The sequence below is a fragment of the Delphinus delphis genome, chromosome 16, assembly GCF_949987515.2.
Source record: "Delphinus delphis chromosome 16, mDelDel1.2, whole genome shotgun sequence".
Taxonomy (NCBI): domain Eukaryota; kingdom Metazoa; phylum Chordata; class Mammalia; order Artiodactyla; family Delphinidae; genus Delphinus; species Delphinus delphis.
The window spans coordinates 6,615,744-6,631,465 of NC_082698.1; positions in this window are offsets into that span (position 1 = coordinate 6,615,744).

Consider the following 15,722-nt stretch of genomic DNA (forward strand, 5'->3'; position numbering starts at 1 on the left):
AAGCCAACAAATTATTAAATAAAATATGTCCTATCCTCCTTCCTTGGCTAGTACACCTTCATCACAGCCACCCCTTGGAGACTATTAAAATGTTCTATCCTCTGACCCTTCTAACAGGTGCCCCCTGGCCACCCCTTGGGCATAGGGGTACACACACCAGGTCCTCTGGGCGTCAGGCCTAGGAAGCACACTGTGTGGGCCCCGAAGCAGGCTTGGAGCCATTAGGGCAGGCTCTCAGCAGCTCCAGGTGGGCCTATGTCCCTGTGTGTTGCAGGGGGGTTAGGGCAGGGGTGGCCAGAGGAAAGCCAGAGCAGGTGCCCCTCTGATTTGAGTGAATTATTCCATGTTTCCATGTACAGGTGGTATGCTGGGTGCTGGGAACGCAAAGGTGAGTGCAAACAGTTTAGTGGGGGCATATGCAGAAGCTGTCAAGGAAGTTCCCCCTCTCAAATGTGAACTTGCAACTATGACTTGACCCAGGCAGTAAAGTCAGGGAGGAGGTAACTAGGCAAAAAGGGCAGAGAAGAGAATTCCAGGCAGAGGGAAAACATAGGTGAAGTCCAGGTATCAGCGGAGAGAGGCACAGCCATTGTGAGGCAGGGGAACACGGTGGTCAGGCTGGGATGGGAGCCACAGGAGCTTGAGATGGGAGGCGGGGCTGGAGAGGCGGGTGCACACTGACCAGGGGAGGTCTCCGTGACCTTGTTAAGGAATTTCTCAGGATCCTCAGTGAAAGGCTTTGAGCAAAGGGTCACAGGACCAGGGTAAACAAGGCTACACCATCTTGAATTGATCCTGGCTAGACATAATGGTTCTTTGGACCAGTGGGATAGTGATGGAGATGGAGAATGGCAGACAGGCTCCAGGGAGATTTGGAAAGTAAAATGGCCGGGACTTCGGGGGGATTGGATTAGGGGCAAGTGGGAAATACATATCAGGGGAAATTGGTCAAAAAAATGGGGTGGACGATCTGGGAACACTGAAAGGAGGTGAGGTTGGAGGGGTAGGTCATGAGTTGGCTCTGGGACATATAGGTTTGAGGTACCTTTGGGGCACCTAGGACGGTCCTCAGCAGGCAAGAGGATATACCGCTTGAGCAGTAAAAAGAGGTCAGGGCTGCAGACTTAGGTGTGCGAGTCATCTCCACAGAGGTGGTGAGCCAACCTTAACCTTAGGGTTAGGATTAGGGTCCACGCATGTGATGTCTGGGGAGAGACTGTCCACTCACCTGATAGAAATTAAACAACCCAAGCTTTCTGATGCAGATGAGAACCTTAAGAGTGGAATCACACCAACTGTGAACAAAAATGACAAAAACCTTCTAGCAGCCTTGCTCATGACATTGGTCACTGTAAACAGGCTTGTCATGCACAAATCACCTGCAACAACAAAGAGGATTAGGGATGAGCTGGTCACTGTTGCATGGGGACTTGTGCTTGTGAGTTTAAATCGGATTCCTGTTACTTGCACACCATTTTGCCATGTGTATTTGTAAATATATCTTGCTGGCATATTTTATGCTTCAGTTAATTTAGTTGACATCTAATTTAGTTGACATATAAAAATAAAATCAATTTTCAGACAAAATACCCATAAAATAAGTGGAATGCAATAATAGGTTTCAAGAAATTTAAATGTAATATATTTAGGCTTCTATTCTAAAGCAATTTCATCTAGAATGGTAGATATTGTAGATGTAATTTTTCCTGAATCTCTGTCAATTATACAATAATAAATGTGGCTACTATATACCCAGAAATTTATTTTTTTAACATCTTTATTGGAGTATAATTGCTTTACAATGTTGTGGTAGTTTCTGCTGTATAACAAAGTGAATCAGCTATATGTATACATATATCCCCATATCTCCTCCCTCTTGGGTCTCCCTCCCACCCTCCCTATCCCTCCCTTCTAGGTGGTCACAAAGCACTGAGCTGATCTCCCTGTGCTATACAGCTGCTTCCCACTAGCTATCTGTTTTACATTTGGTAGTGTATATATGTCCATGCCACTCTCTCACCTTATCCCAGCTTACCCTTCCCCCTCCCTGTGTCCTCAAGTCCATTCTCTACATCTGCATCTTTATTCCTGTTCTGCCCCTAGGTTCTTCAGAGCCTTTTTTTTTTTTTTTAAGATTCCATATATATGTGGTAGCATACGGTATTTGTTTTTCTCTTTCTGACTTCACTCTGTATGACAGACTCTAGGTCCATCCACCTCACTACAAATAACTCAATTTCGTTTCTTTTTATGGCGGAGTAATATTCCATTGTATATATGTGCCATGTCTTCTTTATCCATTCATCTGTCGATCGACACTTAGGTTGCTTCCATGTCCCGGCTATTGTAAATAAAGGTGTGATGAACATTGTGGTACTTGACTCTCTTTGAATTGTGGTTTTCTCAGGGTATATGACCAGTAGTGGGATTGCTGGGTCATACGGTAGTTCTATTTTTACATTTCTGAGGAACCTCCATACTGTTCTCCATAGTGGCTGTATCAATATACATTCCCACCAACAGTGCAAGAGGGTTCCCTTTCCTCCACACCCTCTCCAGCATTTATTGTTTGTAGATTTTTTTTTTTTTTTCAGTATGCGGGCCTCTCACTGTCGTGGCCTCTCCCGTTGCGGAGCACAGGCTCCAGACGCGCAGGCCCAGCAGCCATGGCTCATGGGCCCAGCCGCTCCGCGGCATGTGGGATCTTCCCGGACCGGGGCACGAACCCGCGTCCCCTGCATCGGCAGGCAGACTCCCAACCACTGCGCCCTGTTTGTAGATTTTTTGATGATGGCCATTCTGACTGGTGTGAGGTGATACCTCATTGTAGTTTTGATTTGCATTTCTCTAATTATTAGTGATGTTGAGCATCCTTTCATGTGTTTGTTGGTAATCTTTATCTCTTCTTTGGAGAAATGTCTATTTAGGCCTTCTGACCATTTTTGGATTGGGTTGATTCTTTTTTTGATATTGAGCTGCATGAGCTACTTGTAAATTTTGGAGATTAATCCTTTGTCAGTTGCTTCATTTGCAAATATTTTCTCCCATTCTGAGGGTTGTCTTTTCGTCTTGTTTATGGTTTCCTTTGCTGTGCAAAAGCTTTTAAGTTTCATTAGGTCCCATTTGTTTATTTTTGTTTTTATTTCCATTTCTCTAGGAGGTGGGTCAAAAAGGATCTTGCTGCGATTTATGTGATAGAGTGTTCTGCCTATGTTTGCCTCTAAGAGTTTTATAGTGTCTGGCCTTACATTTAGGTCTTTAATCCATTTTGAGTTTATTTCTGTGTATGGTGCTAGGGAGTGTTCTAATTTCATTCTTTTATATGTAGCTGTCCAGTTTTCCCAGCACCACTTATTGAAGAGGCTGTCTTTTCTCCATTGTATATTCTTGCCTCCTTTATCAAAAGTAAGGTGACCATATGTGCATGGGTTTATCTCTGGGCTTTCTATCCTGTTCCATTGATCGATGTTTCTTTTTTTTTGCCAGTACCATACTGGCTTGATTACTGTAGCTTTGTAGTATAGTCTGAAGTCAGGGAGTCTGATTCCTCCAGCTCTGTTTTTCTTTCTCAAGATTGCTTTGGCTATTCGGGGTCTTTTGTGTTTCCATACAAATTGTGAAATTTTTTGTTCCAGTTCTGTGAAAAATGCCATTGGTAGTTTGATAGGGATTGCATTGAATCTGTAGATTGCCTTGGGTAGTATAGTCATTTTCACAATGTTGATTCTTCCATTCCAAGAGCATGGTATATCTCTCCATCTGTTTGTATCATCTTTAATTTCTTTCATCAGTGTCTTATAGTTTTGTGCATACAGGTCTTTTGTCTCCTTAGGTAGGTTTATTCCTAGGTATTTTATTCTTTTTGTTGCAGTGGTAAATGGGAGTGTTTCCTTAATTTCTCTTCCAGTTTTTTCATCATTAGTGTATAGGAATGCAAGAGATTTCTGTGCATTAATTTTGTATCTTGCTACTTTACCGAATTCATTGATTAGCTCTAGTAGTTTTTTGGTGGCATCTTTAGGATTCTCTATGTATAATATCATGTCATCTGCAAACAGTAACAGCTTTACATCTTCTTTTCCGATTTGAATTCCTTTTATTTCTTTTTCTTCTCTGATTGCTATGGCTAAAATTTCCAAAACTATGTTGAATAATAGTGGTGAGAGTGGACAACCTTGTCTTGTTCCTCATCTTAGGGGAAATGGTTTCAGTTTTTCACCATTGAGAACGATGTTGGCTGTGGGTTTCTCACATATGGCCTTTTTTATGTTGAGGTAAGTTCCCTCTATGCCTACTTTCTGGAGGGTTTTTATCATAAATGAGTGTTAAATTATGTTGAAAGCTTTTTCTGCATCTATTGAGATTATCATGTGGTTTCTCTCCTTCATTTTGTTAATATGGTTTATCACATTGATTGATTTGCATGTATTGAAGAATCCTTGTATTCCTGGGATAAACCCCACTTGATCATGGTGGATGATGCTTTTAATGTGCTGTTGGAATCTGTTTGCTAGTATTTTGTTGAGGATTTTTGCATCTATGTTCATCAGTGATATCAGCCTGTAGTTTTATTTCTTTGTGACATCTTTGTCTAGTCTTGGTATCAGGGCGATGGTGGCCTTGTAGATAGAGTTTGGGAGTGTTCCTCCCTCTGCTATATTTTGGAAGAGTTTGAGAAGGATAGGTGTTAGCTCTTCTCTAAATGTTTTATAGAATTCGCCTGTGAAGCCATCTGGTCCTGGGCTTTTATTTGTTGGAAGATTTTTAATCACTGTCTCAATTTCATTACTTGTGATTGGTCTGTTTATATTTTCTATTTCTTCCTGGTTCAGTCTCAGAGGTTGTACTTTTCTAAGAATTTGTCCATTTCTTCCAGTTGTCCATTTTATTGGCATATAGTTGGTTGTATTAATCTCCCATGATCCTTTGTATTTCTGCAGTGTCAGTTGTTACTTCTCCTTTTTCATCTCTAATTCTATTGATTTGAGTCTTCTCCCTTTTTTTCTTGATGAATCTGGCTAACAGTTTATCAATTTTGTTTATCTTCTCAAAAAAACGCGTTTAGTTTTATTGATCTTTGCTTTTGTTTCCCTCATTTCTTTTTCATTTATTTCTGATCTGATCTTTATGATTTCTTTCCTTCTGCTAACTTTGGGATTTTTTTGTTTTTCTTTCTCTAATTGCTTTAAGTGTAAGGTTAGGTTGTTTATTTGGGATGTTTCTTGTTTCTTGAGGTAGGATTGTATTGCTATAAACTTCCCTCTTACAAATGCTTTTGCTACATCCCATAGGTCTTGTGTCATCATGTTTTCATTGTCATTTCTTTCTTGGTGTTTTTTTATTTCCTCTTTGATTTCTTCACTGATCTCTTGGTTATTTAGTAGTGTATTGTTTAGCCTGCATGTGTTTGTATTTTATACAGATTTTTTCCTGTAATTGATATCTAGTCTCATAGCATTGTGGTCAGAAAAGATACTTGATACAATTTCAATTTTCTTAAATTTACCAAGGCTTGATTTGTGACCCAAGATATAATCTATCCTAGAGAATGTTCCATGAGCACTTGAGAAAAAAGTGTATTCTGTTGTTTTTAGATGGAACGTCCTATAAATATCAGTTAAGTCCATCTTATTTAATGCATCATTTAAAGCTTGTGTTTCCTTATTTATTTTCATTTTGAATGATCTGTCCATTGGTGAAAGTGGGATGTTAAAGTCCCCTACTATGATTGTGTTACTGTCAATTTCCCCTTTTATGGTTGTTAGCATTTGCCTTACGTATTGAGGTGCTCCTATGTTGGGTGCATAATTATTTACAATTGTTATATCTTCTTATTGGATTGATCCCTTGATCATTAGGTAGTTTCCTTCTTTGTCTCTTGTAAGAGTTTTTATTTTAAAGTCTATTTTGTCTGATATGAGAATTGCTACTCCAGCTTTCTTTTGATTTCCATTTGCATGGAATATCTTTTTCCATCCCCTCACTTTCAGTCTGTATGTGTCCCTAGGTCTGAAGTGGGTCTCTTGTAGACAGCATATATACGGGTCTTGTTTTTGTTTCCATTCAGCCAGTCTGTGTCTTTTGGTTGGAGCATTTAATCCATTTACATTTAAGGTAGTTATCGATATGTATGTTCCTATTCCCATTTTCTTAACTGTTTTGGGTTTGTTATTGTAGGTCTTTTCCTTCTCTTGTGTTTCCTGTCTAGAGAAGTTCCTTTAGCATTTGTTGTAGAGCTGGTTTGGTGGTGCTGAATTCTCTTAGCTTTTGCTTATCTGTAAAGGTTTTCATTTCTCTGTCGAATCTGAATGAGATCCTTAATGGGTAGAGTAATCTTGGTTGTAGGTTTTTCCCTTTCATCACTTTAAATATGTCCTGCCACTCCCTTCTGGCTTGCAGAGTTTCTGCTGAAAGATCAGCTGTTAACCTTATGGGGATTCCCTTGTATGTTATTTGTTGCTTTTCCCTTGCTGCTTTTAATATTTTTTCTTTGTATTTAATTTTTGAGAATTTGATTAATATGTATCTTGGCGTGTTTCTCCTTGTGTTTATCCTGTATGGGACTCTCTGTGCTTCCTGGACTTGATTAACTATTTCCTTTCCCATATTAGGGAAGTTTTCAACTATAATCTCTTCAGATATTTTCTCAGACCCTTTCTTTTTCTCTTCTTCTGGGACCCCTATAATTCAAATGTTGGTGCATTTAATGTTGTCCCAGAGGTCTCTGAGACTGTCCTCAATTCTTTTAATTCTTTTCTCTTTATTCTGCTCTGTGGTAGTTATTTCCACTATTTTATCTTCCAGATCACTTATCTGTTCTTCTGCCTCAGTTATTCTGCTGTTGATTCCTTCTAGATAATTTTTATTTTCATTTATTGTGTTGTTCATCATTGTTTATTTGCTCTTTAGTTCTTATAGGTACTTGTTAAACGTTTCTTGTATTTTCTTCATTCTACTTCCAAGATTTTGGATCATGTTTACTATCATTACTGTGAATTCTTTTTCAGGTAGACTGCCTATTTCCTCTTCATTTGTTTGGTCTGGTGAGTTTTTACCTTGCTCCTTCATCTGCTGTGTGTTTCTCTGTTTTCTCATTTTGCTTAACTTACTGTGTTTGGCGTCTCCTTTTCCCAGGCTGCAGGTTTGTAGTTCCCGTTGTTTTTGGTGTCTGCCCCCGTGGCTAAGGTTGGTTCAGTGGGTTGTGTAGGGCTTCCTGGTGGAGAGGACTGGTGCCTGTGTTCTGGTGGATGAGGCTTGATCTTGTCTTTCTGGTGGGAAGGACTGCATCCGGTGGTGTGTTTTGGGGTGTCTGTGACCTTATGATTTTAGGTAGCCTCTCTGCTAATGGGTGGGGTTGTATTCCTGTCTTTCTAGTTGTTTGTCATAGGGTGTCCAGCACTATAGATTGCTGGTCGTTGAGTGGAGCTGGGTCTTAGCATTGAGATGGAGATCTCTGGAAGAGCTTTTGCTGTTTGATATTATGTGGAGCCGGGAGGTTTCTGGTGGACCAGTGTCCTGAACTCAGGTCTCCCACCTCAGAGACATAGGCCTGACTCCCAGCCGGAGCAGCAAGACCCTATCAGCCACATGGCTCAGAAGAAAAGGGAGATAAGAAGAAAGAAAGCAGAAAGAAAGGAAGAGAGAGAGAGAGAGAGGGAGGGAGGGAGGGAGGGAGGGGAAGGAAGGGAGGAAGAAAGAAAGAAAGAAAGAATAAAGTTAAATTACTAAAATAAAAAAAAATTTTAATTATTGAAAATAAAAAAAGTTCAAAGTAATTTAAAAGAGAAAAAGAAAGAAAGAAAGAAGAGAGCAACCGAACCAAAAAACAGATCCACTAATGATAACACGCGCTAAAAACTATACTAAAAACACCAAAAACAAACAAACAAAAAAACGGACAGACAAAACCCTAGGACAAATGGTAAAAGCAAACCTATGCAGACAAAATAACACAAAGAAGCATACACATACACACTAACAAAAAGAGAAAAAGGGAAAAAAATATATCTATATATATAAAAAAAGGAAGAGAGCAACCAAATCAATAAACAAATCTACCAATGATAATAAACTCTAAATACTAAACTAAGACAGACATAAAACCAGAAACAAATTAGATGCAGAAAGCAGTTGCTCCCAAAGTCCAGCGCCTCAAGTTTGGGATGATTCGTTGTCTATTCAGGTGTTCCACAGATGCAGGTGCATCAAGTTGATTGTGGAGATTTAATCCACTCCTCCTGAGGCTGCTGGGAGAGATTTCCCTTTCTTTTCTTTGTTCGCACAGCTCCCGGGGTTCAGCTTTGGATTTGGACCTGCCTCTGTGTGTAGGTCACCTGAGGGCATCTGTTCTTCGCTCAGACAGGACGGGGTTAGAGTAGCACCTGATTCAGGGGCTCTGGCTTACTCAGGCCAGGGGGACGGAGGGGTATGGAATGTAGGGAGAGCCTGCGGCAGCAGAGGCTGGCATGACATTGCACCAGCCTGAGACGTGCTGTGTGTTCTCCCGGGGAAGTTACCCCTGGATCATGGGACCCTGGCAGTGGCGGGCTGCACAGGCTCCCAGGAGGGGAGGTGTGGATAGTGCCCTGTGCTTGCACACAGGCTTCTTGGTGGCGGCAGCAGCAGTAGCCTTAGCATTTCGTGTCCGTCTCTGGGGTCCGCACTGATAGCCACGGTTTGCGCCCCTCTCTGGAGGCTGTTTAGGTGGTGCTCTGATACCCTCTCCTCGCGTACCCTGAAACAATGGTCTCTTGCCTCTTAGGCAGGTCCAGACTTTTTCCTGGACTACCTCCCGGCCAGCTGTGGCGCACTAGCCTCCTTCAGGTTGTGTTCACGCCGCCAACCCCAGTCCTCTCCCTGGGATCCGACCTCCGAAGCCTGAGCCTCAGCTTCCAGCCCCTCCCCGCCCCGGCAAGGGAGCAGACAAGCCTCTCGGGCTGTTGAGTTCTGGTCGGCATGAATACTCTGTGCGGGAATATCTCTGCTTTGCCCTCTGCACCCCTGTTGCTGCGCTCTCCTCTGTGGCTCCGAAGCTTCCCTGCTGCTACCCCCCATCTCTGCCGGTGAAGGGGATCCCTAGCGTGTGGAAACTTTTCCTCCTTCATGGCTCCCTCCCAGAGGTGCAGGTCCTGTCCCTATTCTTTTGTCTCTTTCTTTTTTCTTTTGCCCTATCCAGGTATGTGGGGAGTTTCTTGCCTTTTGGGAAGTCTGAGGTCTTCTGCCAGCATTCAGTAGGTGTTTTTTAGGAGTTGTTCCACATGTAGATGTATTTCTGATGTATTTGTGGGGAGGAAGGTGATCTCTACATCTCCTCCGCCATCTTGAAATTCTCTCTGAGAAATTTATTGCTTGGAGTAGTTTGTAATGAAACATGAAATTTTCTGTGGATGTTTCCTTTAAAATGTCAAAAAACTAAATACAAATACTTTGTGTGTTGATGTTTGGCTGTATTTAAGCCATGACAATGATTATTACTTTGGATATAAACACTATCAAATTTTCATTGGGTGAGTTCTTTTTAAACTAATGTTGAGTTATGTTCTGTTTATTATCCTGTTTGCTTATGTTTCCTGCCATTTTCCATTTGTCTGTTTGAATCCTCTTTTTTAATAGTGAGTTAGCAACTGATAATGTGTATTGATTTCAGTTTTGCTTCTAATTTACATTTTTATCTCTTTGGTTGATGTATTTGGCTTAATCATTTCATTTTTATAAGCAGCTACACAATTTGTTAATTTAGCTAGATGATTAAATTTGGCTTTTAAAGAAAGTTTGTTTTAGAAAATGGTCCCTGAAGTAAATTAGCATTTGGTATTTCCAGCATGTCAAAGGGGCTGGTCTCTTGAAGATAACTAGACATGTAACTCTAAAATTTAAAAGTGGTATTATAATTTTGAAACCTCTAAATATATAGATCTATATTATCCAGTAGGTGGTGCAAATCGACTCCATTTCAAATGGAAATGTAATTTAAAATTGTGATGTAACTATTTTCACTGTAAAAATAATATTTCAACATGTTTTCTAACTGAAAAATTGTTTTCCTCTATTTCTATTTACTGTCTCAGTGCTCATTTTTCTTGTTTTATTCCACAGGTACCATTATGGTGATGATCACTGTGACAGGGGAGCTGAGAGGGAAAATTGGGGGGGGGGGAGCTGCAAAAACCAGGGAGACCTGTTAAAAATTATAATACAAGAGATATTTGGGAAACACTCCTGTTTACCACTGCAACAAAAAGAATAAAATACCTAGGAATAAACCTACCTAAGGAGACAAAAGACCTAGGAAACTATAAAACACTGTTGAAAGAAATTAAAGATGATACAAACAGATGGAGAGATATACCACGTTCTTGGATTGGAAGAGTTAACGTTGTGAAAGTGACTATACTACCCAAAGCAATCTGCAGATTCAGTGCAATCCCTATCAAACTACCAATGGCAGTTTTCACAGAATTAGAACAAAAAATTTTACAATTCACATGGAAACACAAAAGACCCCGAATAGCCAAAGCAATCTTGAGAAAGAAAAACGGAGCTGGAGGAATCAGGCTTCCTGACTTCAGACTATACTACAAAGCTACAGTAATCAAGACAGTATGGTACTGGCACAAAAACAGAAATATCGATCAATGGAACAGGATAGAAAGCCCAGAGATAAACCCATGCACATAAGGTCACCTTATTTTTGATGAAGGAGGCAAGAATATACAATGGAGAAAAGACAGCCTCTTCAATAAGTGGTGCTGGGAAAACTGGACAGCTACATATACAAGAATGAAATTAGAACACTCCCTAGCACTGTACACAAAAATAAACTCAAAATGGATTAAAGACCTAAATGTAAAGCCAGACACTATAAAACTCTTAGAGGCAAACATAGGCAGAACACTCTATCACATAAATCACAGCAAGATCCTTTCTGACCCACCTCCTAGAGAAATGGAAATAAAAACAAAAATAAACAAATGGGACCTAATGAAACTTAAAAGCTTTTGCACAGCAAAGGAAACCATAAACAAGACGAAAAGACAACCCTCAGAATGGGAGAAAATATTTGCAAATGAAGCAACTGACAAAGGATTAATCTCCAAAATTTACAAGCAGCTCATGCAGCTCAATATCAAAAAAACAAACCACACAATCCAAAATGGGCAGAAGACCTAAATAGACATTTCTCCAAAGAAGATGTACAGATTGCCAACAAACACGTGAAAGGATGCTCAACATCACTAATCATTAGAGAAATGCACATGAAAGCTACAATGAGGTATCACTTCACACCGGTCAGAATGGCCATCATCAAAAAATCTACAAAGAATAAATGCTGGAGAGGGTGTTGAGAAAGGGGAACGCTCTTGCACTGTTGGTGGGTATGTATATTGATACAGCCCCTATGGAGAACAACAGTATGGAGGTCCCTTAAAAAACTAAAAATAGAACTACCATACGACCCAGCAATCCCACTACTGAGCATATACCCTGAGAAAACCATAATTCAAAAAGAGTCATGTACCACATTGTTCCTTGCAGCTCTAATTACAATAGCCAGGACATGGAAGCAACCTAAGTGTCCATCGACAGATGAATGGATAAAGAAGACGTGGCACGTATATACAATGGAATATTACTCAGCCATAAAAAGAAATGAAATTGAGTTATTTGTAGTGAGGTGAATGGAGCTAGAGTCTGTCATACAGAGTGAAGTAAGTCAGAAAGAGAAAAATACCGTATGCTAACACATATATATGGAATCTAAAAAAATAATGGTTCTGAAGAACCTAAGTGCAGGACAGAAATAAAGATGCTGGCGTAGAGAGTGGACTTGAGGACACAGAGATGGGGAATGGTAAGCTGGGACGAAGTGAGAAAGTGGCATGGACATATGTACACTACCAAATATAAAGTAGATAGCTAGCGGGAAGCAGCCACATAGAGCAGGGAGATCAGCTTGGTGCCTTGTGACCACCTAGACGGGAGGGATAGGGAGGTTGGCAGGGAGACGCAAGAGTGAGGAGATATGGGGATATATGTATACATATAGCTGATTCACTTTGTCATACAGCAGAAATTACCACAACATTGTAAAGCAATTATACTCCAATAAAGATGTTAAAAAAAATTATAATACAAAGACAAGTCATTTGCTTCTGTGATTCAGTTCCATAATAAAATGAGCATAATGTCAGTATCAGTGTTATTCCAGTAGCTTTTATGCCCACATGATGAACTGAATGCCATATTTCATCTTTTGTAGAAATTGGGGGTGTTCCACTCCCAGGAATCTGATATTCTCACACTAGCACATAAAATATGTATACAAGCATATTTTTAAAAGTAATTTTTTACTTGTATCACAGTAATACACATGCATTAAAGGCAGCAAAGTAGAATGATTAGGAGCAGGGATTCTGGAGTCAGCCCGCCTGGGTTGGAGCCCTCTCCACCTCCCTCGATCTGTTTTCTTCCTTTCAAAATGTGGAACAGACACCTACCTTGTAGTGGTATGAGAATTAAATGAGCATATACAGAAAGTGTTTAAAGCAGGCCTGTAGGAGTGTGAACACTGTACCTTTTAAAGTCAAACAGTGCAAAAAGGGCTCTAATAAAAAGGAGCAGTCTCTGGCCACATCCCTCCCGTCTCCCCATATCGCTTCCAGGTAAGTGCTCACAACTCCCGGCTGTTGCTTCTGTTGGTTACCGCTGTAACTCCAAATATTATTCTTACACAAATATTTCTTTTAATCCATTTAATCCATTTTTAAGTGTGCAGTTCAGTGGCGTTAAGCACATCCACAATGTTGTGGGACCATCACCACCATCCAACTCCACAGCTTTTTTACCTTCCCAAACAGAAACTCTGTGCCCATTAAACAATAGCTCTCCACTCCCCCATCCCCTCAGCCCCTCATAACCTCTATTTTCTGTCTCTATGAATTTGCCTATTCTAGGTATCTCATAGAAGTGGAACCACAATATTTGTCCTTTCGTGACCGGCTTATCTCACCGAGCATAAAGTCTTCAGAACTCACCCATGTTGCAGCAGGTGTCCGAGCTTCCTTCCTTCTTAAGGTTGAGTAATATTCCATTCTATGAATATGCCACATTTTGTTTATGCATTCCTCTGCCTGTGAATTTAGGTTGTTTCCACCTTTGGGCTGCTGCAGATGCTGCTATGCATGTGGATATCCAAATATCCGTCTGAGCCTCTGCTCCGTTGTTTGGGATGGCTGTTTCTTTTTTTTTTTTTTTTTTTTTGCGGTACGCGGGCCTCTCACGGCTGTGGCCTCTCCCGTTGCGGAGCACAGGCTCCAGACGCGCAGGCTTAGCGGCCATGGCTCACGGGCCCAGCCCCAGCCGCTCCTCGGCATGTGGCATCCTCCTGGACTGGGGCACGAACCCGTGTCCCCTGGCTCGGCAGGCGGACCCTCAATCACTGCGCCACCAGGGAAGCCCTGGATGGCTCTTTCTTGGTTAATCATTTTTTAACATTATCTTTTAATTTCCAGACATGTTAAATCAGACATGTGAGGACTTAATTACAACAACTCCCTACTTTTCTACACACTCCCCACCCCCACCCTCGCATAGTTTTGGTTAAACAAACAACCAGTGTTTTGTTTGTTGTAACTTTACAAATGTTGTCAGCTGCTGAGCGAGACGTGCTCCAGTCCCTTGTCTATTTTCCAGAATACTTTTTTCTTTTTTCTGGAGTTAACAGTGACATCAACTTTACATTTGCTCAGTTTTCTATGTACTATCATCACTACATTTTCCTTAGTGCCCTGCTACATGTTTACTGATAACAAGCTCCACTGGGGCAGGCATAAGGTTCTTTTTTGTTTTGTTTTGTTTTTCTTCTTTTTGCAGAAGCCCAATATCCTCCTGCTCCAGTCTGGAGTGGATGTTTCTTTGCACCACTGCATCTTGTGTCTTCCCTTCTTTCTCCTGCTATTTCCCGCATCCCATCTGTGTAGTTCGAAGCACATATTTCAATAGTTTCCTGAGAAAATTTACATGGGATATAAAAATGTTGAGTTCTTGCATGTGTTAAAAATATATTTGTTTTACCCTTACTATTTGGGAAGATAGTTTGGCTGGGAATAGAAACCTGAATTGAAAAATCGTTCAGAATAAGGCACCCTTGTTATTGGTTTTAGCTTTCAGTGCTGCTGCTGAGAAATGGTTATGCTACTTGGATTCCTTTTTTTTTTTTTTTTTTCTGTTTTATTTTGAAAAATTTCAAGCCTACTATTAAAAAAACCTAAAGAACAGAACAATGAACACCTGAATACTCCACACCTAGCCTCATTATTATTAACATTTTGCCACATCAGCTTCCTCTGATTTTGTCTTTTTCTCTCCTGGTCAGTTGGTCTGTCATCCATCCATCCACTTATATTTCTATCTCTCTATGCATATATTCACATATATATCTATATGAGTATAATTTCCTTTGTTGAATATTTGGAAAGTACAGGTATTGTGATGCCTCCATCCTAAATACTTCAGCATAGCTCTTCTCAGAACAAGGACGTTCACCTATATTTGCATAATATTATTATCATAAAATAAAATCCAATATAGAGTCTGTATTTGAATTCCCCAATGGTCTCATGTCATCCTTTATAGCTGCCTTTCTTCTTTTGCTGATCCAGGATCAAATTGCGGCTGTCACATCACACGTGTTCATTGGAATGGACTCTATCTGTGCCCCGCCCCTGTCTGGAGACCATTCAGTGTGCTCTGGCCAACTTGTGGCTGCCAGAAGCTGCGTCCCTGTGCCTAAGGGCTTTTCTCCAGATTAGCTGTGATTATTAGCCTTTCACTGAATTGCCCATTTTTAGTCCTGTGCTCCTTCACCTCCATGTCTCATGTCTCACCTATGAAGGCTCTCGGGTTCATTTTATCTGGAGGATAAGCCTCTGCTCGCCTGCTGGTGATGTCAGAGTGGAGACGGGAGGAATAGTTGCTTGGCTACATAGGGTGGGAAAGGAGTGAGGGTTTAACCCTTCTGTCTACAACTTTTCAACCAATCCTCTGTTTTCAGCCCCTGACTTGCCCTGCCCCCACTTTCCACACTATTTGTGTCTCCCAGTTCTGTGTGTGTCACCTGGCTAACTTCCTAGTGGCACCTGAGATGTAGCAGCTGCTCTTTGCTGCATCCGCTACTGTCTCTCCACCTGCTTTGTATATTCCAAAAAAATCTGCTGCATCTTTCTTTCCTTATTGTCTCCTCTTTAGTGCTCTTCGCTCTTGTGGGTCTACACCTTTGAAAAATTCCTTTATTGGAGGGATTCTAGAAGGAGAGGAAATAGAAGCGTGTGGTAAATTGGCCATGTTGACCCAGAAATTTGTAGCATATTTTTAGTAGAAAAATACCTGTCATTTATTCAAGAGTATTAAGCACCTGCCGTGTACCAGGATGTGGGGGTGAGAGCAAAACCAAAGGTAATTCCTGGGTTTATGAAGCTAGTAGAACACATGACATATTACAAACTGTGATGGGAGCTTTGAAGGAAGGTTCAGGTTTCTACACTTACCTGGGTGAACCGACTTGGTCTAGAGGATGTGATGTTTAAGATCTGAAGGATGAATAGGAGTCAGGGAGATAAAGGGGTAAAGGTGGGCATGGGGCAGAGCAGTGTACTAAGGTCAATGGGAGCAGATGGAGGTCTGTGGAGGGAATGCAGAAAGGGAGGGGAAGATGGTGCGAGATG